The following is a 25,436-nucleotide window of genomic DNA, read 5'->3' as shown; positions in this document are numbered from 1 at the left end:
ACAGGATGGAGTCCCTGTGGGACAGGAGATAGCCACCATGTCCTCCCTGCCCCCTTTCAGGAGAGGGACATGGGCTCTGAGGGTCTGAAGTGAATTGGAACTCACTAGAGTTGACCATGGGCTGGCTGGTGATTGTCCACCAAGGACAGAGTCTGGGCACCAGCACCTTCTACATTATTGGAGTTAGATGCCCCCACTCCACCTCCATCTATCATAATTATTTTAATTAAGAAGATAAGAAGCAGCTTGTGAAAGATTTAATTATAATTAGCAGGTGACAATACTTGGGTGAGTCAAATAACCGAGCGGGTGCTGGTTCACAGACTCCTGAGAAATTCACATTTGCAATTGGCTACTGCGATGGACTGTGGCTACTGAGACAGTGGGAAGCCACATCTCCCAACCCTGGGAGGCAGCAGAGTTCCCAGCCCACCCCAGCAATGTGAGGATCTAGCCCTGAATGTCCCAACCTGGGTCAGCACTGCCGTGGCTGCCTGTGTCGTCACTGGGTCCTGAGTCCAGAGAGCCCAGCACACGGCTGGCACACTGCGGTCACTGAGCGTCACAACCTGCGATCCATGCTCTTGTGCTGTCTTCTGTCCTGGGCTGTGCACAGGATGCAGCTGGCACAGCAGGTACAAGGAGCACACCTGGGCTGGCTCCAGGTTCACAGTCGGGATACACAGAACCTAGCGAGACGTGACCCTGCCCTTCATGTCCCGGAAGAAGTACCGTCAGGGAAAGAGAGGTAACCCTCAAAACCAAACAAAAACCCGAGCTAGGACAAGGTGGCAGTCACAAGGCTATATATAGAGCTAGAAGCAAGGAAGCCACAGTGCCTTGGACCAGGGACGGTTTCCTGAAGAGAGCTAGACCTGATTTGGAGAGATGCTGGCAAAGGACAGCCTGGGGACCATGCACCGAGCCTGGGCCTGTAAGGGCAGCAACAGCTTGTAACCACAGACTAGGAGTGCAACCTGAGCCCACTGGCTAGATTCAGTCTGCCCTAAGCCCGTTGCTGTGTGACCCCTCAAGGACCCTTGTGTCTTCGCTAGAGTTGCCCCATGTCTGTCATGGTTAGTTTTTAGTGTTTTTATGTTTTGTTGTTGTTTTTTTGTTTGTTTGTTTTTGTTTTTTGTTTTTTTGTCAAATTGACCCAAACTAGAGTCAACTAAGAAAATTGTTTCATTAGATTGGCTATAGGCAAGTCTGTGGAGGCATTTCATTTCCTTGATCGATGTTTGATGTGAGACGGCCCAGTCCACGATGGGTGGCACCACCCCTAGGTAGGTGGTCCTGGGTTATAGTTTAGAAACCAGCAGAGTGGTCCATGATAAGTAATCACCATTCCTTAGCTGTCTCTGTTCCCTTCAACAATGGACTATAACCGCAAAGTGTACGGCAAATAAACTCTCTCCTCCCCAAGTTGCTTTTGATCAGTGCCTTATCAGAGCAGCAGAGAAACGAGCTAGAACACTGTCAAACTGGGTTGCAGAGTAGCCTTTTCCCCGAAGGAGGCTGACTAGGGCCTGCCTGGAGTGGGCTAGACACCCAGTTGCAGAGGGTTGCTGGAGCTGCTAGGTGGGCATGAGTTATCCAGAAGAGGAACCCTCGAGTTACACAGGGCTCTGAGGACCCAGGATGTGAGGGAACGGCACAGGCCACAGGAGCCCCCCCCTCACCTCTCCAGCTCCTGGTGGCTCCCGGGTGTCCCTGCTTATGGTACACTTCTCTGGTCTTCGTGGGTCTCATGTAGCCTTCTCCTTATATCTGGCTCAGGGCTTTCTCTTTTAGACACTGGCAGTAGATTAGTCTGTCCTCATTCAAGATGGTCACATCTCAAGATCCTTAATGGCCTCTGTGGACACTTAATAGGGTCATGCTTGCAGGCCTGGGGCTTAGGAGTAAGTGTACTGGGGAGAGACTCTCCAATCCACTTCGCTCCACTCCACAGATGCTCTAAGGGTGCGAAGAGCTGAACACTCAATGGCCCGTCCATCTGTAGCCGGCAGCCCTTATGCGTGGACACCGGGGCTCAGTGTCCTAGACGCAGAATCAGGACCAAGAATTAGAACCAGGTGGATGGGAACATCTGGTCCCCACGCTGTCAGGGACTTGTTCGTTCTCAAGCCTCCCAGCGAGGGCCTCTCTGGGCAGAATGAAGCTGGCCCATCTCCCTGAGAGGCTGCAAGAATCACTTTCACTGCCCCTGCAGGCCTCACACCGGCATGCCTCGATTTATTGCTATTCCACTCAAGCTGAAAGGAATTGCAAACGAAATTAGCCAGTGATTTAAAGGGAATTGATTTTATCTGAAAGCCCTCTAAGCGCTGGCTGGCCCCATCCCCCACCCAGTGAAGGGAGTGGTGGCTGCCACTTTCTGATTGCCCGCTCCCTCACTGCACCTGATCTAATTTCCTGCCCCGGATGGCTCCTCCGGAGAAGCCTAGCTCCTCTGTCTTCTGCTGGCACCTGAGCTGCGACTTCGGGCTTTGAACTGTGAAGGAAATAGACTTCCTTTTCTGCTTCAACCCTGTGTGCCCTGTGCTAGCTAGACAGCCTGAACAACAAAGGAATGTGGGATTTCTGCTCTGGGATCGACTGCAGAGGCTGTCAGAGTCACTGTGCTGCTAAGAAGGGTGACGGGGATGTCCCCAACTAGTGCTCCTCTCAGGGGGATCCAGGCCCTGAGTGTGGAAGAGGCTGAGATCCTTGGCCCAGAATCTGAGTCACATGACCTTGAGAAGGTCAGGTTCCGCAGTGGGGGAGCTGTAAAATCAGAAGTATGGAGACCACCCACAGGTGGGCCTAGTACTGAGAGAGATGCCAGACCAGGAGCACAATCCACTGCCAGGATTGTGTCTTTGGCCCTTAGCCTTAAGTCCCATTAGCCAAACTAGGTGAGCTTGGGAGCCCTGCACAAGCCAGCACGGTGTTGGCCAGTCTTTCTGCCCCAGCCCTTGAGAATCTTATCCTTCAAGCCATGATCCCCAACCGGAGCCCTGGAGCACAGTGCGGGCGGATCTGACTGTAGGGGCAGCAGGCTGAGCCTCACAGTGCTCAGAATACCTGTCCTTGCTGTACCACCAGCCAGGACTCTGACTCCCACCTCACTGACAGTCGGGGTGAAAGTACTCCACACCTCCCCATGCAGAGAACAAGGGGAAGGGGAAACAGGCCATCTACCCTGACCCTGGTCACAGCTTCACACAGCCAATCCTTGCCTCACTCCTGTGCCCCTTCCGTGCCCTTGTCTTGACTCCTTCACCCTTGTTATTTGGCTGCCCGGGCATCTGCTTTTTCAAAACCGCCCACTTCAAGTTTAGATTCCACTGTCTACCCCTCAACCCTGCATCCCTGTGACTGCCCCTCAACCCTACATCCCTGTGGCTGCCCCTCAACCCTGCATCCCCATAACTGCCCCTCAATCCTGCATCCCCATGGCTGCCCCTCAACCCTGTATCTTCATAGCTGCCCCTCAACCCTGCAACCCCATGACTGCCCCTCAAACCTGCATCCCTGTGGCTGCCCCTCAGCCCTGCATCCCCGTGGCTGCCCCTCTGCCTGAAGTTCCTTCCTGTAGATCATCCAGTGAGAGGCTCTGTCTTTCCTCTGTTCCCAGGTTGGACCCAGGATTTGGATGTCTGACATTTGGAAATGACTATAAACCATATTCCACTTGTTTCAACCAACTTCAGAGTAGAAGGTGAACAGGGCTAGCTAGCCAAAACCTGTGCCCTGTACAGATGCCACGAGGCTACAGAGACAGCTCAAACTGGGACCCAGAAATGAGTCACAATTTACCCAAAGACACAGAGCAGTCTAGCTGAACTGGGGCCACAAAACCCTGAAGTCCCAGCCCCAGCTGTCCTGAGATTGGCCTAATGTCACCAAATCTCCACCTGGGCCCAGCACAGCCCCTGTGTTCTCATCTTCTAGGATTCCAGATAAGCAAAGCAGGGGTAGATTCTCCAAACAGCTGCAAACCGGACAAAAGGAGAGGTGATTTGGGGCCTCTGAACCTCAGGAGACTTCTCGGCTGGCAACAGAGTGCCACTTTCTATCCAAGACAGAAATTGCACATACCTGGGATCACACACATTCCTTCTGATTGTGTTTCCAGCAAGTTCCCATCCCAGATCAAAGCTGGCAAACTGGACAGGCCTCTTTGAACCCTTCCCAGGTCTTGGCCAGACAGGTCCTGAAAGCCACAGCTTTTTCCCCCTCTTCCAATAGAAAGAAGCAGAGGAGCAGAGCTGGAGCCTCGGAACAAATTTTGGAAAGACTTTCTGTCCTAGTCGGGGTTTCTATTGCTGTGATAAAACACCATGACCAAAAGGGAGGAAAGAGGTTATTGCACCTTGTAGATTCCAGTAACTGCCCGTCACTGAGGGAAATCAGGGTAGGAACTCGCGACAGGAATAAAACAGAGGTCATGGAGGAGGGCTGCTTGCTGGCTTGCTCACCATGGCTTGCTCAGTCTGCTTTCACTTGTCCAGGGAAGACACCACCCTCAGTGGGCTGGGCCCTCCCACATCAATCAATCAAGAAAACACCCTCCAGGCTTGCCTGCAGGCAATCTGATGGAGACGTTTTCTCAACGGAGGTTCTGCTTCCTAGATAATTCTAGCTTGTGTCAAGTTGGTTGAAAAATAAATAAAATAAAATAACTAGCCAGCACACTTTCTCTCCCTAGCTCCTTCTGGCCCTCTGGTGCGCCTATGAGCAGTGGGATCAAATCCTTGTGTTTCTTTCTAGAGATCAGCCCTGGATGCGCTGGAAACAGCAGTGGACCCATGACCCAGGCTGGCCAGTCCTCTCTGTCTATCCTAAGGTTCTGTCTGGCACAAGGTAGAGCATCTGGCCCCAAATGGCTAATCTTTCCGATAGGAGACTGGGAAGTCTGTGGAGGTTATTAGAGCTATCAATGTCCCCGTGGAGATGTTAACTTAAGCATAAAGCAATGCGAGGCAGAGAGACAGACGGACAGGTCTCTCTGACATTCGACATCCCACATGTTCTGAATAGTGCCCCTCCCCCTGCAGCCAGATGCAGCTGTACTAATTAAGCTTATCTGTCCCTACATTTTCCACTTGTATGAAACAAGTGATTGTACCACTTCAAGTTTTAAGGATGATGTCTGGGCCAGGGATGTAGCCAGGGCATGTGGCTGGGAACAGCAGAATGCTGGCCTAGTATGTCCTATCCCTGGGTTCCATCCCCAACATGCCATAAAACAGGTGTGGTAGTGCATACCCCTTGTCCTGGAGCTCAGAAGTTGAAGGCAGGACCGTCAGAGGGATCTTCAGCGTGAGTTTAATGCCATCTTAGTCAATACAAGACCCTGTTAGAAAAACAAAAGACAAAAGAACAACAGAACAGACTGAAGGGATCTCTTCCTGGCACAGGGGCATTCTCTGACCACTGAGCCCTTCCTCACAGGGCTGGCATTGTGTCTGGCTGGTCTGCTTGCTGTCTCCGGTTGATGGAATAGTGGGGAGAAAGAAGTTACTTTCCCTCGGGAAGGAGAAAGGTCTCCTGCTGCTTGTTCAGAGAAGAATTACCAGAACCATTGTAGTTATATCCTCCTCTTTTTCTTTTTAGAGTAGATTCAGTGATCTACCCATTTATCCTATTATTTCTTTATCTTTTTTCTCAGAGTCAGGTCTATCTACCTCATATCTATATTCTCTTCTTTCTTTTTCCTTTTTTTTTAAAACAAAGTCTCTGAATCTAATCTCCATGTTCAGCTTTTTTCCTGATCATTAGCAATTAACAGCTTGTAACCAACCATCATAAACAATGACAATATCCATAACTCATTAAACGACTGTCAGGGACCTACAGTGTCCACAGGTAAGATCAGGACTCAGAGGCCACAAAAGTGGGGGTGCTTCCAGCCAGGAAATCCCACCTGCTCTGTGAATTACCAAGATGACCCCCCTCTGAGTTTCTACCCAGCTCCCTTCCAACACACACACATACACACACACACACACACACACACACACACACACACACACACACACACACACACACACCCCTGAGCTCCACCACGAAGCCATACAGTTGTAAACCTCTCCAGTCAGCTCACTTGGGACCGCTTGAGCCCACATGTGGCCCAGGGTTCTGGGTAGCTGTTGACCAGCACAGAGGCCACCCCCTGGTCAGCTTCAGGTAGCTCACACTCTGCCTGCTCACTCAGGATAACTGACACTCATCTGACGGTAATTCAGGAACCATCTCCTGTCCGGTTTCAATGTACTCTCTTTCTCTCTGGCTCACTCATCTCCACATACACATCCAACCACGAGTATCATTATTAGACCAAGCTCCCCTCAGGTTTGAGAGTCAAAGGCATAGAAATAGCATGTGGCCCTCTCAGAAAGGGCTGTCCTTGGAGCTGGCACCAAAGGCAAATACCTGAGGTGCACACTGGCCTATTTTAAAGCAATCTCCTGGTGAATGCATCCCTGCCGCTCCCTCCCCCTTGTGAAATCTATTTTAAAAGATCAGAATTTTCTTTACATCCACCTCTGTAATGCACTACGGGAGAGAAGGGAAACATAAATATATCAGGATACAGGCTGTGGGGTCAAAGTGAGTAAGGACAGGAGTCATGAGCATGCGCAGGCCTGGAAGGAGGCTGATGTTCCTATCCCCCGGCTCAGTTCCATAGCCCTTGTGGGTGAAAGCAGAAGTCACTGCTCTAGCTCTCCCTGGGCCTCTTGCTGCCCCACACTCAGGCTCTGCAGCTTGCTGGGGTGCATAGAGCACTCAGCTTTCCACAGGAGCGCCCCCCATACATACATACCATGTATGGATCCTTGATAGTGTGACCCAAATCACAGTTCATAAAAGCCTCAACCCTACCCTGAGGGGTGGAACCCACTCTCTGTCTGGTGGTCTAGCCATGCCTCCTCACCCTCTAAGGAGTTACCCAGCATGTGGGAGCTGCAAGAATTCACAGAAGGCCCAAGAGCTGGCCCAGGTCAGAGCAAACAGCCCTAGGCACCTTCAGACCAAAAGGAGACAATGGCAGAATGGTGTCACCCTGGAGGAAGACAGTCCTTCCCCTTGTCCCTTCAACTGGGTCTCATCAAGGATCCACCAGTTGGCACCCTGAGACCACCCTTGGCCATGGAAGACAGTTCCTGTGCAGTCCCTGTTTGTCAGTTTTTAACAGCTGCCTGAATGGAACTTGGGTAGTGGAGGCCAGGACAGTGTGGCCAACATCTTCCTACCTCCTTCTGTCACCCTGGCTCCCATCAAGGCGTGGCTGGGGCTGCCCTCCTGGCCTGGCTGACCTGTGTCAACCAGTTTCTGGGTAGGCCCTCACCAGTACTTCAAATCGCAGACTCCTCCAGTGTCCTGAGTATAGCGAATGAACGAGAATGTGGCTGAACCACATGCTCCTGAGCCATCCGTGCCCCTGACCTCTGCAACTAAGGCCAGCACCCGACCTCAGCTCTTTCCCAACTGTGTGGCCTCCTCTAGGAAGCCTGTCAGAGCTCTGACCTATGCCTGCCTCTGAACACCTAAGTGATGACCCATTATGCCACCAAGATCTCTTGACCTTTACTGTGGCTTCATAAAATACCTCTTTCCAGGTGCACACAGCTAGTGTCTCCAGAGCTCCCATCTACAACTGGACATAGCATCTCAGATCGGCTTCCTGCCCCTTCTGCTATAACTTGTGTCTGGAAGCTGCGTGTTAGGCCCCTCTGCTCCCTCTTCTGCCCAGCACACAGTAGGGAGCTGTGTGTTTGGTGAGTGGATGCTGTGTCACAGTGCAGGGCATCCCTCCCTAGATGAGATATCCAGGAAGGGACAGAGTTGGAAACGGTCCCATGTAGAAAGTAGGCCGCACGCTAGGACATCAAGCTTCTTACAGCTGTCTGCTCACCTGCATTACCCAGGAGCCCCTTGGGGTGCCTGTCAGGCCTGGTGATTGACCATAGCCTAGAGGCACAAATGCCTCAAGAGAGCCTCAGGCTTGGGAGGCCCTTCACCAGCAGCCTCTGGGTCCAGCTCTTGGCCTAGGCTCCTGTGTGAACAGAGCAGGTACCTCAGAGGAGCCAGTGTGTCTGCCTGATTCTCTCTCCTGCCTGAGCATACATTATTACAGACCCCTGCCCTGGGCATGTCCTGGGTTCTGTGGCCCTGCACCACAGGAAGTCCCATCAGCAAAGTCCCATGGAAGGGAGATTGGAGATCCCTTCCCTCAGAGACCCCAAGGATTGATGGACAGGCGGGTCTAGAGGGCCTTTCCCTGTCCTCTTGCCTCTGCAGAGAAAGAGCCTGGACCACGGAAGGGAAAGGAGAGGGCAGAAGGGAAAAGGAGGGAAGAGGAGGAGGAAGGAAGAGGATAGGTAGCCGGAAGGGAAGGGAGGAGGGGGAAGGGAAGGGAAGAGGGGAGAGGGAAACAAGGAGGAGGAGGAGGAGGAGGAGGAGGAGGAGGAGGAGGAGGAGGAGGAGGAGGAGGAGGAAGCAAGGAAGGAAGTCTTGAGCCACCAGGCATGCTCTTCTCAAGGCTAAGGGCAGAAGGCATCCTAGCTGGGGCCCCACAGCAGGCCCCTTCTGGAAAACGTCTAAAGACTCAGTCTATTTTTGCTCTCTGGCAACAGAAGCCACGCTGTGACTTATCTCTGACACAGAGAGAGCTTTGTCGTGTCCCCCCCCCCCCGCCCCCCCCCCCCCCCCCCCCCCCCCGGCTCCATGGTCCCAACCCCCACCCCTAGTCCCAACTCAAGACAAAAGCAGGGCCAGCAAGTTGCCCCATCTGTCTGAGTCAGCACCTCCCAGGACAAGGAAGCCAGCCAGGGTCAGGGCTTCCACTCTGATGCGGGACATCATTCCTGATTGCTTCCACAAGCCCACACCGGTTCTTGCTTCAGGCACCTTTGCCCATACTTACTGTGGCTCTCACAGGCCTTCCCAGTCCCTCTAATGCTTTGAGATGCGCACTTGCCCTAGGTGGGGACATTTCAGTTTCTCCAGGGGAGCCCTGTACCTCATCCTGAGACCTGAGAAAAGGGAAGTTGCCAGATAGTTCTAACACAGAAATGAGAGCTTAAAGGACCCTGCAGGATATGTGAGTAGCCACTGTGGGACTCTGGCTGGGTGGGGACAGCTGTGCTTCCCTGTAACCAGTGACAAGCCTGGAGGAGTGCATGCTTGCAACTCCACATACCAGGCCTGCTGCAGATATCGGTGGCCTGACTACATCACCACGGCCAGGCAGGGCCAGGCAGGGCCAGGCAGGCTGCACTGTGGTGCCCTGTGCCTCACAGTATCTCCAAGAGTTGATCTCAACCTGAGCTGCCTCTCCCCTGGCAGGATGGCCTCTTGCTTCCCCTACCCTGACTCACGCACTCTTCCAATGCCCATCACGGCTCCTTGACTTTGCCTCTTTTTGGACCTCACTAAAATAGATTCACTGGACAGTGTTGTTTGCGTCTGGCTTCTGTCACTTGTCCCGGAACCTTGGAGGTGGTCCCTGGTGTTGCACGCTCATTTTCACCATTGCATAGTGTCCTGTTGTGTGAAGGTGTGTGAAGATGCCTCCTATTTATTTGTCCCATTCCCCCTTCAAGAGCATTTGAGCTGTTTTCTGGTTCTGAGGTTCTACCCACAAAGTGGTTCTAAATGTCTGTCCACATCTTCTTCTGAACGCCTGCTTTCATTTCTCCCAGTAAGTCTGTAGAAGGAGAATCATTAGGTCCAGAAAGAACAGAGATGTAACACTATGAAAGATAACCAAGCAGATCCAAGCTGCACCCTCCCTCTATAGCTCCCTAGCTGCTTTGATTCTCTCCCCAATGTGAACCACCATCCTGAGATGCCCTGCTCTTCTGCGTGGGTTTTGTGAGCCAGATACCCCTTAACACTAACCACCGTCCTTCCTGTCTGGGTTAGGCTGCACACTGATATCTTAAACTCTCCTGCCAGTTTTGTGTATTTGTTCAAAGCATATCATCAGAGAATGAGTCTGGTGCCAGCTATGAGACCATTTATCTGAACCCATCATTTTTACTTCCCAGTGTGTTGCTGGAACCATAGACAAATTTATGACTTGCTAGGCAGTGCTAAGGGGGTGTGTCTTAGTTAGGGTTACTATTACTGTAATGAAGTACCATGACCTTTAAAAGCAACTTGGGAAGGAAAGGGTTTATTTGGTTTCCATATCCTGAATCACAGTCCACTGAGGGAAGTCAAGGCAGGAATTCAAGCAAGGCAGGAACCTGGAGGCAGGAGCAGATGCAGAGGCCATGGAGAAGTGCTGCTTGCTGGCTTGCTCCCCATGGCTTGCTCAGCCTGCTTTCTTATACAACCCAGGACCACCATCCCTGAAGTGGTTCCACTCACAATAGACTGGGTACTCCCACATCAATCACTTAAGAAAATGCCCTACAGCCCCATTTTATGGAGGCATTTTCTCAATTGAGTTTCTCTCCTCTCAGATGACTATAAATTGTGTCCAGTTGAAATAAAACTAGTCAGCACAAGGAGTTTGAAAATATCCAAATTTTTAACTTTCTTTTAATTTTTAAGATTATAATTACAACGTTCTTCCTTCCCTTTCCTCCCTCCAAACCCTCCCATAATAGACTCATGTGGATTGATCATGATAAGTGGTGCCCAATGTGGGGCACAAACCCACAGCCCTGCAATTAAGAGTCTCATGCTCTTCTGACTGAGCTAGCCAGGCTCTGCAGAGCAAAGAAACTCACCAGCAGTTGCCTGAGTGCCTTAGGATTCACTTATTATAATCAGTCTATGTGAATCTATGAAATGGGTAACAGAATTTTTAAAGATATAAATTGAGAAAATATACTCACAAATACAGAACAGAGTAGACAGCTGAAGTTGTCCTCTGATCTGACCAGGAATGAATCTACCTCGCAGGCAGGAGCAGGGAGAAGGGGCATATGACCCTTCTCCAACTCCTTATAAGAGGTCACGTACAACGGCAGGAAGCACCGCCTCCTTTGGGCCCTATAGCCCAAGGTCATGGGCAGAGCAAATACCACTATACTCCCATGTACCCCTCCCCACTCTCCTTCAAATTCAGGGCCTCTTTGTTCATTAATTGTTATTGTATGCATATATATACATATATATATTTGTAAATATTACCTGTGTAGTCCATATGTATTACTTGTAAGTATGTTTTCAGGGCTGACCATTTGACACTAGACAGCCAATTGGTGTGCTTTTGCCTTGGGAAGACCACCTCTCCCACCTTCCTCAGTTGCCTAGGGTTGTGTAGGGTTGAGGTCTTGTGGGTTTTTCCCTGTCCACTTTGGCATGCCCAATGGTGTCATCCTCATGCTCATGTTTCTGTAGTCATGTTGGTGAGTTTTTTTGGGTGTAACTTTTGACACTCTTAGGAGACACAATTCCACAGCAAACTCCCTGATCCTCTGGCTATTACAATCTTTCCACTCCCTCTGACCCTTAGGTGTGGGAGTGTTTTGTGGACATATCCACTGGGACTGGGATCCACCACTCTGCATTTTGATTGGGTGTAGTTTTCTATAGTGGCCCTCTGTCTCCTGCAAAGAGAAGTTTCATTGATGAGAGGTGAGGACTACGCTTATCTGTGGGTATGATGTTTATAGAATGTTGTTGGGAATTATGCTGATTTAGCAAAGTAGTGGTTAGAGATTCTCCTCCAATAACCATGGTTTCATTAGCACCGAGAAGTTAGGTTTCCAATATCAGGTATGGTTTCTCTTTTGTCAAGAGAGTTTTAAGTCCAAATAGAGAACTGTTGGTAACCACCAAGGAATGCACAAGAAGATAATCAATTAAAAACAGGTTGCAGGTCTTTATGATATACAAACTCTGGTGTGGGGGTGGACATGAGGTTCTATCACACACATCGTATGAGGGATGGGCACAGGGCTCTACCACACACAGACACTGAGAAGCATGGACAGTACTTTGTGTCTCATGCACAGGTCCTGGGGTGAGAGAACAGGCCTTGGGCTATGCACACTGTCCTCCTCAGGAGTCTGGATTGCTGCCAGTTGTCACCTTGTGCTTGGTGTCCCGAATGAGATCTATCATGTCAACATTCCCTTCTCTTGTTAACTGCCCAGGTTTTGTGGCCTGAGTGCCTGATTGACAACTCCAGCTTTGAAATGTGGACAAAGCCATTGCCAGCTTGGCAAACGGAGCCGTGGTCAGTGGCTCCCATAGCTGGCCCACTGAGTGCTGTCTCTTTGGGCCTCAGCTGGGGGACCTCTCTCTCTCCTGCCCGTGATCCTTAGCAAGGGTCTCTGTCCCAGTGAGACTCTCCTTTTTTTTTTCTTCCCTCAGGTCTCTGGTAAGTATTCCATCTTGGAGCTACCTCCCTCAGTCCATTTTCCTAAAGGGCTCTCTTCTGCCAGAACTCAGGGCTGAGTTGGAGGCCCATTAGTGAAGTCCACGTCCCTCTCCACACAGACTAATGATGGCTCCTTCCTGGACTCCAGGGTCAATGGGCTTTGGGGCATCTCTTCACACTGTGTCAATTCAGGCTTCTCCAGACATGAGTCCAGCAGGTCAGGGAGTCCTGTCATCAGGAGAAAGGAACTGCTTTTGACTTGTGGACTTTTTTTTTTTTTTTTTTTTTTTTTGGTTTTTCGAGACAGGGTGTTTCTCTGTGTAGCTTTGAGCCTCTCCTGGAACTCACTTGGTAGCCCAGGCTGGCCTCGAACTCACAGAGATCCACCTGTCTCTGCCTCCCGAGTGCTGGGATTAAAGGCGTGCACCACCACCGCCCGGCTGACTTGTGGACTTTTGATTTATGATAGAGCATTCCTGGTAGACACAGCACCATGACAGGTACAGCCTAGTCCATTGCAAACCTCTGTGCCCCTCAGAATCCCAGCAATAGACAAGGCAGGCCCTCAGCTCTGGTGACTCCAAGCCATGAGCCAGATCATAGCAACGTTCTTGTGCAGTGCCTCTCAAGGGTCAGTACTACTGTTGAGCACAAGGGCTCGTGGCTGGCCTTGGATGGGAATCAGAGTGGCACAGACGGAATATAGAGGAGGAAGACCAGTAGGCTTCAGCAGGAACTGGCTCTCTTCCCGTGACCTTGTCTGACAGGCCACCTGCTGGGGACAACCGGGCAAAGATACAGACTCGTGAGGAGGGAAGTGTGTACAGCCCAAGACTCCCTAATCACCCACACTGGGATCTGTGCATGAGGCAGAACCCTGGGTACATCCTTCACAGGGTCTCTGTGTGGCAAAGCCCATGTCCATCCCTCACACCAGGGTCTGTGATAAGGACCCATAATCTTCTTAGAAGATTTTTTTAACACCCCAATCAGCACTCGTCAGCAAGTCATAATTCAGTCTATCATCCCATCATGTTCGTTTGCAGAATTAGTAACCAGGCAGAACACAAAACCTAAAGCAAAGACAAATTCCTTCATAAAGACAAAAACCCTAAATCAAACTCCAGTGTCAATTAAGACATTCCATAGTCATGTCTCAATAAACATAAGCATCATGATTAGGTACTCTGAATAAGTCACAATGCCCTGGGGATGTGAAAGTGTCTATCTGTCATGGTAACTCACCCTAGGAGAGCTCAAAGCACCCTCTGAGCTCGCTGTCCCCCTCCCTCTCTCCTCCATTCCTCACACCTTCCAGTTTGGGGTGCTCACTGCACAACCTCCTGCAGTTACAACCTGAACAGAGACCCTCTGTGTGAGGCCTCCAGGGACATCTTTTATTTTCCTGACAAGGAATGGCTCACTCTCTTTGCTATTCGTATTTCTTCCTTCCTGGAAAGAAGGGATGATGCTTGGAGGTGTAGCAACCACATGGTAACAAGGAGGGTAAATGTCACTTCTAAATGAAGTGGAAGAGTGTGATGTTTGAATACGCAATGTGTCCTGCAGGCTCATATGTTGAATGCTTGGTCCCAACTGGTGGTATTGTCTCAGAAAGTGCTAGAAACTTTAGGAGATAGAGCCTAGCTGGAGGAGTGGATCACTGAGGTATGCTTTGAGAGACAATACTTGGACCCTAACTCCTCCATCATCCCGGCCACCATCACACAGGCTGCGGCCCTTTACCCTTCCCACCGTAACAGATGGAACCCTCTGAAACCCTGAACCAGAATGGATCTTTCTTCCCTTATTTCTCTCAGATATTTTCCAAAGCAACGAAGATTCTAACACAGAAACTGTGCCAGAGAAGTGGTTTGTTCCTGCGATTAAACCTAACCATGTGGTTCTTAAGCCTTTGGAACTGGCTTGTGGGAGGAATGTGGAAACATTTGGAGAAGCAGGCTGGAGAATGCCTAGAATGTTGTCACGATGCCTGTGGGTGATTCTGATGGAGCTCGGAAGATCAGAAAGCCAAGAGGAATGTGCACAGTGAAGGCTGTGCTCGGGTCTCAGATGGGAATGGGGACTCTGTTGTACATGTTCCATCTAGAAGGGAACTTGTCTCCATCTTGTCCACCCACTGAGACACAGCTGGCAAAAATAATGGATTTTTACAGGTAGAAGGCTTGAGACGGGTTTTGCTGTGTAGTCGAGGTTGGCCTTGATCTCCTTCCTGGCAATCCTCCTTCCTCAGCCTCCCAGAGGGCAGGGTTGCAGGCATGAGTCATTGTGGTGGGTTTGGGGGCTGCTTTAGCCAGTTTAATAGAAAGAGCTGAGAGGAAAGAGAAGAATAGAAAGAGGAGGCTGAAGCGATGACTTGGTAGTTAAGAACATGTACTGCTCTTCCAGAGGAACAGAGTTTGGTTCCCAGCACCCACCACAGGTAGCTCACCTACATCTCAAATTTGCAGCTCCAGGAGATGCAAGCCCTCTTCAGGCTTCCATGAGTACCTGCACTCGAATACTCATACCCATATGCATGCACACACATAATTTTTTAAAAAACAATAAATTTTTTTAAAGAACAAAAAGATTTGAAAAATCATCCATTTTGGCCAGAAAATGAGTACATTTAAAATCGAGGTCAAGGAAGATGATGTGGTGAAAGAGATTTGTACCTTAAAATAAGCCAAGTATTTCTGCATTAGGACAATGGGAAAGATGTCCTGACCATCTCAGTGGTTGGCTAGACTCCACCCAGCTCAGGTTCAAGGGTATAAAGGTTTTAGCTCATTGGAAAGATGTTAAGAAGAGAGCATCAGGGTACCTGTTCACACAGGACCACCTAGAGAAATTCTTTCCTGCCTTCAGCCATCTAGGTACTCAGAAGTTACTGCAGTTGTGGACAGTGCTCCCCAATCCTCCCTCAGACAGTGCTCCCCAACCCCACGCAAGCTGTCAGCTGGCCTTGGTATCATCCACAGGATGCTGGTTTTGCAGACACACAGAATTTGAAAGCTGTGAGGTCACAGGGGCATCCACTTAGACTTCAAAAGAAGGCCTGAGAAGCTGAGTGATCTGTGCAGGTCTGAAGGTCTGCAGCATTCCCAGAGAAGATCATGTGTGTAGCCCAAAGACTCAGTAGAGACCTCATTGGGACCCCAGAGATTCCAGAAATGTAAAATGTCAAGAAAGGAGGAAGGCCATGAGCAGATCCAGCCAAAGAGAGAGTCCATGTAGGTTGCAATTGGCCAAGCCATAGCCATGTGGCAACCCTTGGGAGCTGACATGACAGGATGTGGCTCTGACCCGGATCTGTGTTTCTCCTTCTGGGTTTCAGTCCTACATCACTACAGCCCTGTTTTTCGTGTCTCTCTCCACCCCTGTTTTGGGAATGGGAATGTTTACTCTCTGTCCTCATTCTGGGGATTTTGCACCGTGTTTTGCTTCTATAAGAGCTCACAGCTAAAAGTTTTCTTTGAGTCTAGAAGAAATTCATACTTGTTAGTATCTTTAAAACCTAGGAGACTCTTGGAGATAGACTAAGTACCTTATGAGATGACCATGACCTTGGGAGCCAGAGGCAGAATGTTATAGTTTCAATATGAAGTGTCCCCCGCAGGCTCGTGTGCTGAATGTTTGGTCCCCAGCTGGTAGCACTAGCTGAGGAGGTGGTAGAAAGTGTAGGAGGTGGGGCTTGGCTAGAGGAGGTAGGAGACAGGAGGCAGGATTTTGAAGGTTGTACCTGCTCCCTATTCACTTCTGCCGTGAGGTAAGATGTTCTGCCCCAGCTGAACGAAACCAGAAGACCAGGATCCAAAAACACATCTTCCTTCCTGATATTGTTGCAAACACTTTGTCATAGTGGCTGTCTTATTTAGGGTTTTTATTGCTGTGAAGAGACACCATGACTCCGGCAACTCTTATAAAGGAAAACATTTAATTGGGGTGGCTCGCTTACAGTTCAGAGGTTCAGTCCATTATCACCACAGCAGGGAGCATGGCGGTATGCAGGCAGACACAGTGCTGGAGAAGTAGCTGAGAGTCCTACATCTTGTACAGGCAACAGAAAGTTGACTGAGACACTGGGTGGTATTCCGAGCATAGGAAACCTCAAAGCCTGCCCTGACAGTTACACACTTCCTCCAACAAGGCCACACCCAATCCAACAAAGCCACACCTCCTAATAGTGCCACTCCCTATGAAATTATGGGGGCCAATTACATTCTACCACAGTGACAAGTCTGATGGACATAAGTAATAAGACAGAAAAGGTGAGGTCCTTGAGCCACGGGCAGCCTCAGTCCACATTCATTTCTGTTTTATGTGTATGTGTGCATTTAAGTATACTTAAATAGCATAATAACAATTTACTGTTAGATTTTATGTATTATGTAGTTAAAATACTTAAATTTTGTCTTATTTAATAGACAAAAGATAAGCATACTCTTGCTTGTACAAGTCAATGATCTCTCTGTTACATGCAGTCAAATCCAGATCCCATACAGATTACAGAGACAAAATCAAACCAGGAAAACCTGAGTGACTATGATGTTGACAAGGACTGGAACTGTGGGGTGAGCTTGAGGATTGAAGACATGTCCTTGAACAGTCACCATGACTACAACTCCATAGGGCAGCCAGGCATTGGGACTTGGTGACCCTGAAGAAGGCCTGTGCCTCGTGATACCAGCTCAAAGGGCACGGACTTTCCCTGGCTATGCCTTGTGCACACCCCATGCCTGAGACCCTTCAAAGTGCCCTGGCATACCTTTGGGCATACACAACACACCTGGATGTAACCCAGCATCTGGGCATTTTCCCGCCTGAGCAATAGCCTGGCCAGATCCTCCCCACAGCACACCTACAGACTCCATCCCTGGACCCAATCCTGTTTCATCCCAAAGAGACATGTCAGATGTTTCTGAGTAGACAGTTAGCTACCCACAACCCCACACTGCCCAGGCCTCTGAACCGAAGAATCCCTCATTCAAATTTACAAATGTCCTGGGACCAGAGGCCACAGAGGCAAAAAATGGGACTGTCTTCAACAAATAAATGGGTGGAAGAACAGATGGGAGGTCAAGATGGACAAACAAATGCAGACAGACGGACAGATAGCAACTTTAGCAAGCCGTGTCAACAGCAGAGATGAGGCTGAACTGATACCCTGGGATAGCCGTGAGTCCTCTGTGCTTCCTTGACTCACACACTAGGTTGGCAGATGGAAGGTCTGTGGGGCCATCGACATCACAAAACAGTCTTCTCTTTTTGAGGTCTGGGTAATGTTGCACCGTTTCCTCATTCTGGTGTGTTCAATATTTCTCAGGTCTGGTCATCCTGATTTGATTTTTTTATGTCTGTGTTCCTGGGATCCCAATTTACTTTGATACACTTAACAAATTTCTAGGTGGCACCCTTTCTACCTTGGAAATAAGTTGTCAGTGTGTGCCTCACGGCTGGTGTGAGATGGATGGCGTTTTCAAGGGTCTCCTGGGATGCAGAGGCATTCTGCCTTTGTGCTTGCACTTAAAATTGAGTCGAGTGCTGCTTCTAAAATGGAGTCTCTCCAGGCAAGGCACAGCTTGAAAAACCACTGTCTTCAGAGATATGGATTACAGCCTGATATGAACACAAGTCTAAAGAAATGGTTTCCTCAAAAACTGGGTGCAGAATGAGGTTCATTTTACCTGTCACAGGTATGAAGGCTGTTTCCTGGTAGGACCTCATCAAGGGTGATGTAACTGTCACCTGTACTTCATTGATGAAGCAGTTGGTTCAGAGAGACCAAACAACTGGCCTCAGGACACACAGCCAGGACCTTAAGAGATCTAGGATGTTGGCCTCAGATCTAGGATGTTACCCATTCCCTAAAGGCATGGCCTCCAGTTACCGGTGTAGACTACTGTCAAATATATATATTCCACCCCAGAACACAAAGAAATGGAGAAATTATAGGCTCCATCCATGCTGTGTATCCAAGAAGAGGTAAGTCTGTGGGTTAGTCCCAGGTAGCAGGACCACTCACTCACCTGGGATTGTCAAATTCTACCAACAGTGATCTGAGAGAGAGCTAAGGAAGAGGGACAAGCCTAGGCTGGTTGGGAAAGTGAGGCATGGTGAGGGGGTGGCTAGCAGGGTGTGAGATAAGTTTCGGGAGAATCCAACAGTGTGTCTTCTCTGGTGCTCTGTGCTGTCACAGCAGTCCCTATGCCCAGACTTGCAAAGGCCCTCATGGCATCTCATGGCTCTCATGGTGTGATGGTTAGGGGTTTTTGTTATTTATATATTTGTTCTTTTTTGAGACAGGGTTCCACTATGTAGCTCTGTGTGGCCTGGAATTCACTATGTAAACCAGGCTGGCCCCGCCTTCATAGAAACCTGCCTGCCTCTGCCTCTCAAGTGCTGGTCAAGTAGAGGTAGGATAGTTTTAACTGTCAACTGGACACAATCAAGAATCACTTTGGAAAGGAATCTCATTGAGGAATTGTCTGGATTAGAGTAGCCTGTAGACATGTTTATAAGAGATTGTCCTAGTTAGATTGAGCTGGGAAGTCCACCCACCCTGAATGTGGGTGGCACCACTTCATGAGCTGGACTTCATTTGAAATGGAGAGGGTAAGCTGAGCACTAACGTAAGTGCATTCACTTGTTGCTCATTCATTCGTTGACGGCCAATGTACTAGCTGCTTCAAGTCCCTGTAGCCTTGACTTCCCAGCAACAACAGACTGCAATGATGCAATGCAGTGCTGGACTGCAATGATGGGCTGCAATGATGGGCTGCAATGATGTACTGCAATGATGCAATGCAGTGCTGGACTGCAATGATGGGCTGCAGTGATTGACAGCCACAATGGACTGCAATGATGGGCTGCAATGATGGGCTGCAATGATGGGCTGCAATGATGGGCTGAATGATGCGCTGCAATGATGGGCTGAATGATGCACTGCAATGATGGGCTGCAATGATGCGCTGCAATGATGGGCTGCAATGATGGGCTGAATGATGCTCTGCAATGATGCTCTGCAATGATGCACTGCAATGATGCACTGCAATGATGCTCTGCAATGATGCTCTGCAATGATGCACTGCAATGATGCACTGCAATGATTGATAGCCATGATGCACTGCACCTATAGACTGCAATGATGGGCTGCAAAAAGGAGTTATGGAGAAAGCAAAACAGAAAGCTCTTTCTCCTCTAAGTTGCTTTGGTCAGGGTATTTTATCTCAGCAGAAAAGGGAACAGGTTGACAAAGCCACCCACTCACAGCCCTCCATGGTTCAGAGGACTCAGTCTGTGGGAGCAACAAGAACAGCATGGAGGATAGGCTCCATGACAGAAGGAGCATGTGGTGAGCTTGGTCATTGATCAGAAAGCAGAGAAAATAGGCCAGAACCAGAAATGGCCTGCCCCACCTCACCCCCACACACCTATTTCTGCCAACCCGGCCCTGCATCCTAAAGACTTCCTGGACTTCCAAATAGCATCATAGGATGGAGATCAAGCGTTCAAAACGTGAGCCTGTGAAGACAATCCACATTCAAACCACAGAAAGATGGATCCCACCAACACCCTGCTATTCAGGGAAGACTCACACTAAATGGAATGGTTTACCACACTATTCCATTTGTTAAATGTGTTAATAGGCAAGGCAAGACTGGCTTTGGTGATGGATGCTGGGATGGGAGACCCTTCCTGAGGAGGGAAGCCTCCAGGAAACTGGAAATGTCTGTGACTCTGCCTGGGTGCAGGACATCTGGAGGTTTTCCTTCCATGACAGTCCCAAGACCTGGTTGCATTCAGTGTGTCTCCTCTGTATTTGAGACACTCAGCAAAGCAGCCTTGAACTTGAGAGCAATCGCTCTGCAGTGAAGCCAGGGAAAGGCTCAAATTCTCACTTTTGAACTTGAGAAACCATCAGCCTCGTGCTTTTCCTCGTAACTGCACCTTTTGTCCCTGGCCTAGATTAACATCGTCCCTAGCAAGCTCAGCAGAGGGACAAATGCCGGGAACCACTTCCTTATGCTCTGGTCAGTGCCTGTCTCCTGGCGGAGGGAGGAAGGAAATAGCTAAATAGCTTGACTCAAGCTCCTGAGCACACGAAATGCCGGCAACATCAGTAGCAAAGACCTACCCTGGGTCTGTGTCCATTAGACCGAAATGGGTGCCTCCCAGCTTGTACGACCCCTGCCCCCTCTGCTATCAAATAGACGGGACCTGCAGCATGCCTGGCTACAGCCCTGCCTTTCACAGGTCCCCTGTGCCTCCAGGCAAGCACAGAGGAGCCTTCTCTGTAGGCTTCCTGCTGGCCCAATTACGGGAGTGAATTGGCAAGACGACAACACCATTATTGAAAACCAGTGAAATATGATTTGGGCTTGGCTGCAGCACAGTGATGGAAAACCTGCTGTAGCATGCCATTGGAAGGGAAGTTCTAATCCGAGCAAAAGCACTTTAGGCTCACAATGGGAAACGTTCTGGCTAGGTGTCCTTGAACAGACTTGGGGGTCCATGCTCCTTGAGCTTTGAGACATGCTCAACGCCAGAGAACTGGAACAATGGACAGAAAGACCTCATTGTGTTCTATAAACCAGTCTGGTAGGAAACCCATTGAATGGTCCAGTAACAGTCTGTGACAAGGACATCAAGGTGTCTCTGCACAGCCAGTGCTCACACAGACACATGGTACCTACCTGCAGAATACCAGCACCCTAGGGCAATCTGCTACAGGGAACAGTGACATGACACATTGGTTCAGAGAGGCCTCCCCAGCTCAACACGGCCTTTGAAGATTGACATGGGGTTGCACAGAACATTCAGTGGACCACCTGCTCCCACCAGCCAGCCTGTCGCCCTGGGTCCTGAGCACCCCACTGGCTCAGCATACCTTAGGACAGTGCTACTCAACCCAGGTGAAACATGGGGGTCACTGGGGAAGTTGAGAAAAAGTTGACGGCTGACTGCCCCTCCATGGGCCAGGCTTGTCTCGCCTAGGTTTTGAGCATAGCTGGCATCTCCAGGCAAGTCAAGAGCCAGAATCCTGGAACAGTCTGCATCTGCTGCTTGGGGACGCCAAGTCAAAGGGAAGACATGCCCTCAGGCTGTGCCAGTCACCCTCCCCCGCCCCATGTGACATTCTAGCACCTCAAACAACCCTGAGCTCCCAGACAGTCCCGGCCCCATCCCAGCACCTCCCCTTCATGGGTGTATTCAGAACCTGCTTGGCTGCCCTAACCCAGGCCAGGGATGAGCTACAAACGTACCTGAGGAGGCTGTGGCACGTGACCTACGCTCTTACCGATTGATGGGTCCATAGGTCTGGGTGGGCCACAGCAGTGAAAGAACTGTTAAGGCGCTAGTTCGAGTCAGTGTCCAGGCTCCAGCCTGTAGCTCCTGAGCCAGCTGACCAGACCTTTTTTTTTTTTCTCTTTAGGAACCAACCAGCCACAGAATCCAAGAATCCTATGGACTTCTGTCTACTCAATTAGACATTTAAATTGAGCCTAAGTTGGCAAAAGCAGGTCAGCAATTCCGTTAGAAATCTAGAATCCGACAGTGTGTCTGCCCTTGCCCTCTGTGGCTCCCTTATGAAGAACCTAACAAGATTCTTAGAGATGAATAAACCTGCAGAATTTAGCTAACTTCTTAATTAAGTGATGTACCGTCTCAGCTATGGCTCCCCAGCCCCGTTCTTCTTCCAGTTCAGTTCATTTCATTCTGTAAGTGGTTTGGTGGCAGACATCCTGAGCAGCAGGTCTGAGGGCCAGTGCAGGGGCAGGCCATGTGGGAAGCTGCTCCCAAGGTTGGTGTGCTGCTGCGGAGTAAGAGGGTCCTCCCTCAAGGTCTCAGGTAGAAATAGGTGCACCTGCCTACCTTGACAGTAGGGGGCCTTCATGAAGATGAGGTCAGGGTCTGGAGGACATGAGGGACCTGGTGGACTTAGAGGGAATTCTCCCTGAGCTGATGAGGGGCTGTTTTCAGGTCATGGAGAAGGCTTGGACCTGAGGTGAAGTAATACAGTGGCCATAGTCCAAAGTCTTCCAACGGTATCTGCTGCCTACAGCTCTGATCATTTAGAACACCCCAACAGTTCTTGCAGACCCTGGAACACTGGGAGGTGTGACCCTGAATAGCTGAATAGTCTCACATTGGGAGACCAGGGCTTGGGGTGGGTCCTGCATCCCAGCTCTGCTCTGTGGCCCCACCCTGTCCTCACACCTTTCAGGCCCTTGCAACCTGGATGGAGGACATGAGGCAAGGGCTTGGCTTGGGTCCTGCCTCTGGGACACCTCATTGCAAGCTGGTGTTCTGGAGTGACCCAACTATGGTTCCCTAGTCAACATCCTGGGTCCCATGATCTCTGTGGACTGCTGCCCGTTGGTACCACAGGAGGAACAAGACCCTCTCGTGTAGAGTTTCCGCAGCTGTGGGGGCAGCCCAGGCTAAGGGTAGGATTCGGCCTCCTCATCTTCCTCACCAAGTGCCCAGAGAGAGGAAGAACAACTCCCACCCAGAACCAGAGAGAAAGACATTCCCTGCCTAGGCTCTTTCAAATGATCACCCCATCACATTCTCTGCTGCTACAGCTTCAGACTGGCTCAAGAGCCCCAAAGACGTCTGTTCATCTGCCCAGTCACTCCCATCCTTGGGCTCAGAGCCTAGCCTACATCAACCTTGGCTTTCCTGCACCAAACTGACAGAACGGATAGAACCTAGCTTCACAACATAAAGACTACAGGCAGAGATTGGGCTAGGTACTGAGTGACCCCTTGGAGCTGAATGCTGCTGATACCATCACGACCCAGGAGCACAGAATGAATGAACGGAACCCAGGTCCATCTTTGTTGCAGAGCTGAGGCAACACTAAGGGGCACAGAGAAACTGGGACCCTCCTGACCACAAAGAAATGCAGAGGAAAAAAAAGGTAAAGGCAGACGGGCTGGGCGCTCCCTGGATGACCAGAGTTTGCCAAGTCACCACTGAGGCCAGAACCTTCCATGAGAATGGGGCTCTTGGAGTGTGGTGACTCCTACACAGGACACTCTGTAACCTTGGAAAGATGTCCTGCAGCTTCGGGCCCTAAGCCCAGACGCTCAAAGGGAAATATTGACAGACATTTATTGCTCATGAATATTAATGACTTTCGGGGGCTGAAAAATATCTTCAGTGAGTATTTCAAGTGAAAAGACAAGTACCAGTGGGCGAGGAAACATTCATGACAGATTAAACACAAAAGATCAGCCACATCCAGAATACATTGCCTCCCTCCTGTCACCACGGAGAAGACAAAAACATCACAGAAGGAAGGGGGCGAAGGACAGGAGCAGCGGCCAGTGTCACTCACAGAGAGCCCTGTGCTGTGGAAGGTTCTGGACTCAGGGACAGCTTGGCAATCTCCAGTGATCCAGGGCAGCTCACTCCTTTTCCCTCCCTTTTCTCTGTGGTCAAGAGAGCACCGATTCCTCCATGTCCCACAGAGCTGCCTCAGCCCTGGAGCAAAGACAGACTTCCTTCATCCATGGCTGTCACTCAGTCACAGTGTCTCCACTGCACATAGCCTGACTCCCACCTGTATTACATCACAAAACAAGGTCCCCCTCGCCTTACCACATGCGAGATCATGCGAGAGGACCCGATCCAGAAAGACGCTCAGCCTGCTGGGGACCAGCAACCCACTAATGAGATCATTGGAAGCTGCAGTTCTCCGTGTCTGAGCTGACAGAATCAGGAGTGGGCAGGTGCTCACAGAAGCCCATGCTGAGCAGCTCGGAGACAGCAGGAAGACATCTGTCCAAGTTAGTCATGTATCAGCCCATGGGTCTGCAGGTTCTGAGTGTTTATCCAATGTGGGCTGCTTGCCCATGGTACACAGACACAGCTCGTCATAAAATCTCAACCTCTAGGGTTGACAGCAAAGGGTGACTGCTCAAAACAAGTAGGTCCATGATAGTCGGCTCTGTCAGTGCACACAGAGACGGACTTCCGTCCATCTGCCATGCCGTGGACACTGGGCGGCATGGGAAAGTGAATGGATCAGGTCTACCCTGATATAGGTAGGACTCCAAACATGGTTACATAGAAGGTCAACACGGTTCTGTTAGACTAAGGTTGGTTTTACATGCACACATGCGTAAGCATACATCCATGCTCCCAAACACCCCTTCATTGCTAATGGTGCCTGGAAGAGCCGAACAGCTCTGTAGTGCTACTGTGTATGTTCATGTTTTCTGAGTCCTCAACCAGTGTGCAGCCTGGACCCTACCCACTTAAGTCTGGTACCCAGGACCTTGTCCTATCATTCCCTCTTTATCCTTTTTTTTCTCTCTCTCCCTTCCCTTTGTCATTTTCTGGGTGTCCCCCATGGGCTAAGCCCTGATCACACCCTAAGGGCACTGAGACAAATAGGTCCAGACCTCAGGAGGTCCCAGGTCAGTGCTGGGTGGGACCTCACCCCTCAGCCATGAAGTTGGCTTGAGGAGGGAGTGTTTTTAACACCAGCCTTCAGGACAGGCATTCCACAGGGCACCCACAGACCTCTAGACAAAGTGGTGGTGGTAGCAGGCATCACTGGCACCAGGATTGGGAAGGGGCTCCAGGACCAGCCGACACCACTCTTGCTGTTCTTGGCTTTTAACCCCCCTACCCCAGGCTGTCATTTGACCAACATGGAGGTCACTAGTTTGTGGTGGAGACTGTGTGTGTCGGTGCCTGGTGCTTAGTCCTGCCTGATTCCCAGCTGTGTCTGAAGATGCTAGCATGAGGCCTGAGGGCAACTCAGGAGGACCCGGCCACTGCAGCTAGTTCCCGTGGACTCCCTGGACTCCTGAAGTTGCCCTTTTTTCTAGTACCTTGCACATGGGTAAGTGCTCTTTATTAGAGACTCTGTGACTTCCCGATCCAGTGACGTGACACTCAGTGGCAGGGGTTGCAGGCAGGAGGAAACTAAGATAATCACAGCCAGTGACCATCTAGCCTGCTGGGCCCAGTCTTCACCAAGCAGCCTCTGCCCAGCCATGGAGCTTTGGTGCTGGTGATCATGTGGTATGGGAGGGTGATGCCTGTCCAGGCTGCCCTGCCCTTTGGCTTACAGAACCAG

The 25,436-nt window shown here is 50.2% G+C and overlaps 1 long non-coding RNA gene across 1 annotated transcript; it reads right to left on the bottom strand.

Annotated features, from left to right (window-relative positions):
• Positions 1–242: 242 nt before the first annotated feature.
• LOC128117884 (uncharacterized) lies at positions 243–24,057 on the bottom strand. The gene is made up of 3 exons (XR_008220936.1): positions 23,948–24,057; positions 5,257–5,344; positions 243–2,043 (listed from the first exon to the last, which is right to left on the bottom strand). It is a non-coding gene; the product is annotated as an uncharacterized LOC128117884 (long non-coding RNA).
• Between the last annotated feature and the right edge of the window lie 1,379 nt (positions 24,058–25,436).

Source organism: Peromyscus californicus, unplaced genomic scaffold (assembly GCF_007827085.1).
Source record: "Peromyscus californicus insignis strain IS unplaced genomic scaffold, ASM782708v3 Scaffold_21__1_contigs__length_65335640, whole genome shotgun sequence".
Taxonomy (NCBI): Eukaryota; Metazoa; Chordata; class Mammalia; order Rodentia; family Cricetidae; genus Peromyscus; species Peromyscus californicus.
This window is presented reverse-complemented; position numbering and strand designations above follow the sequence as displayed.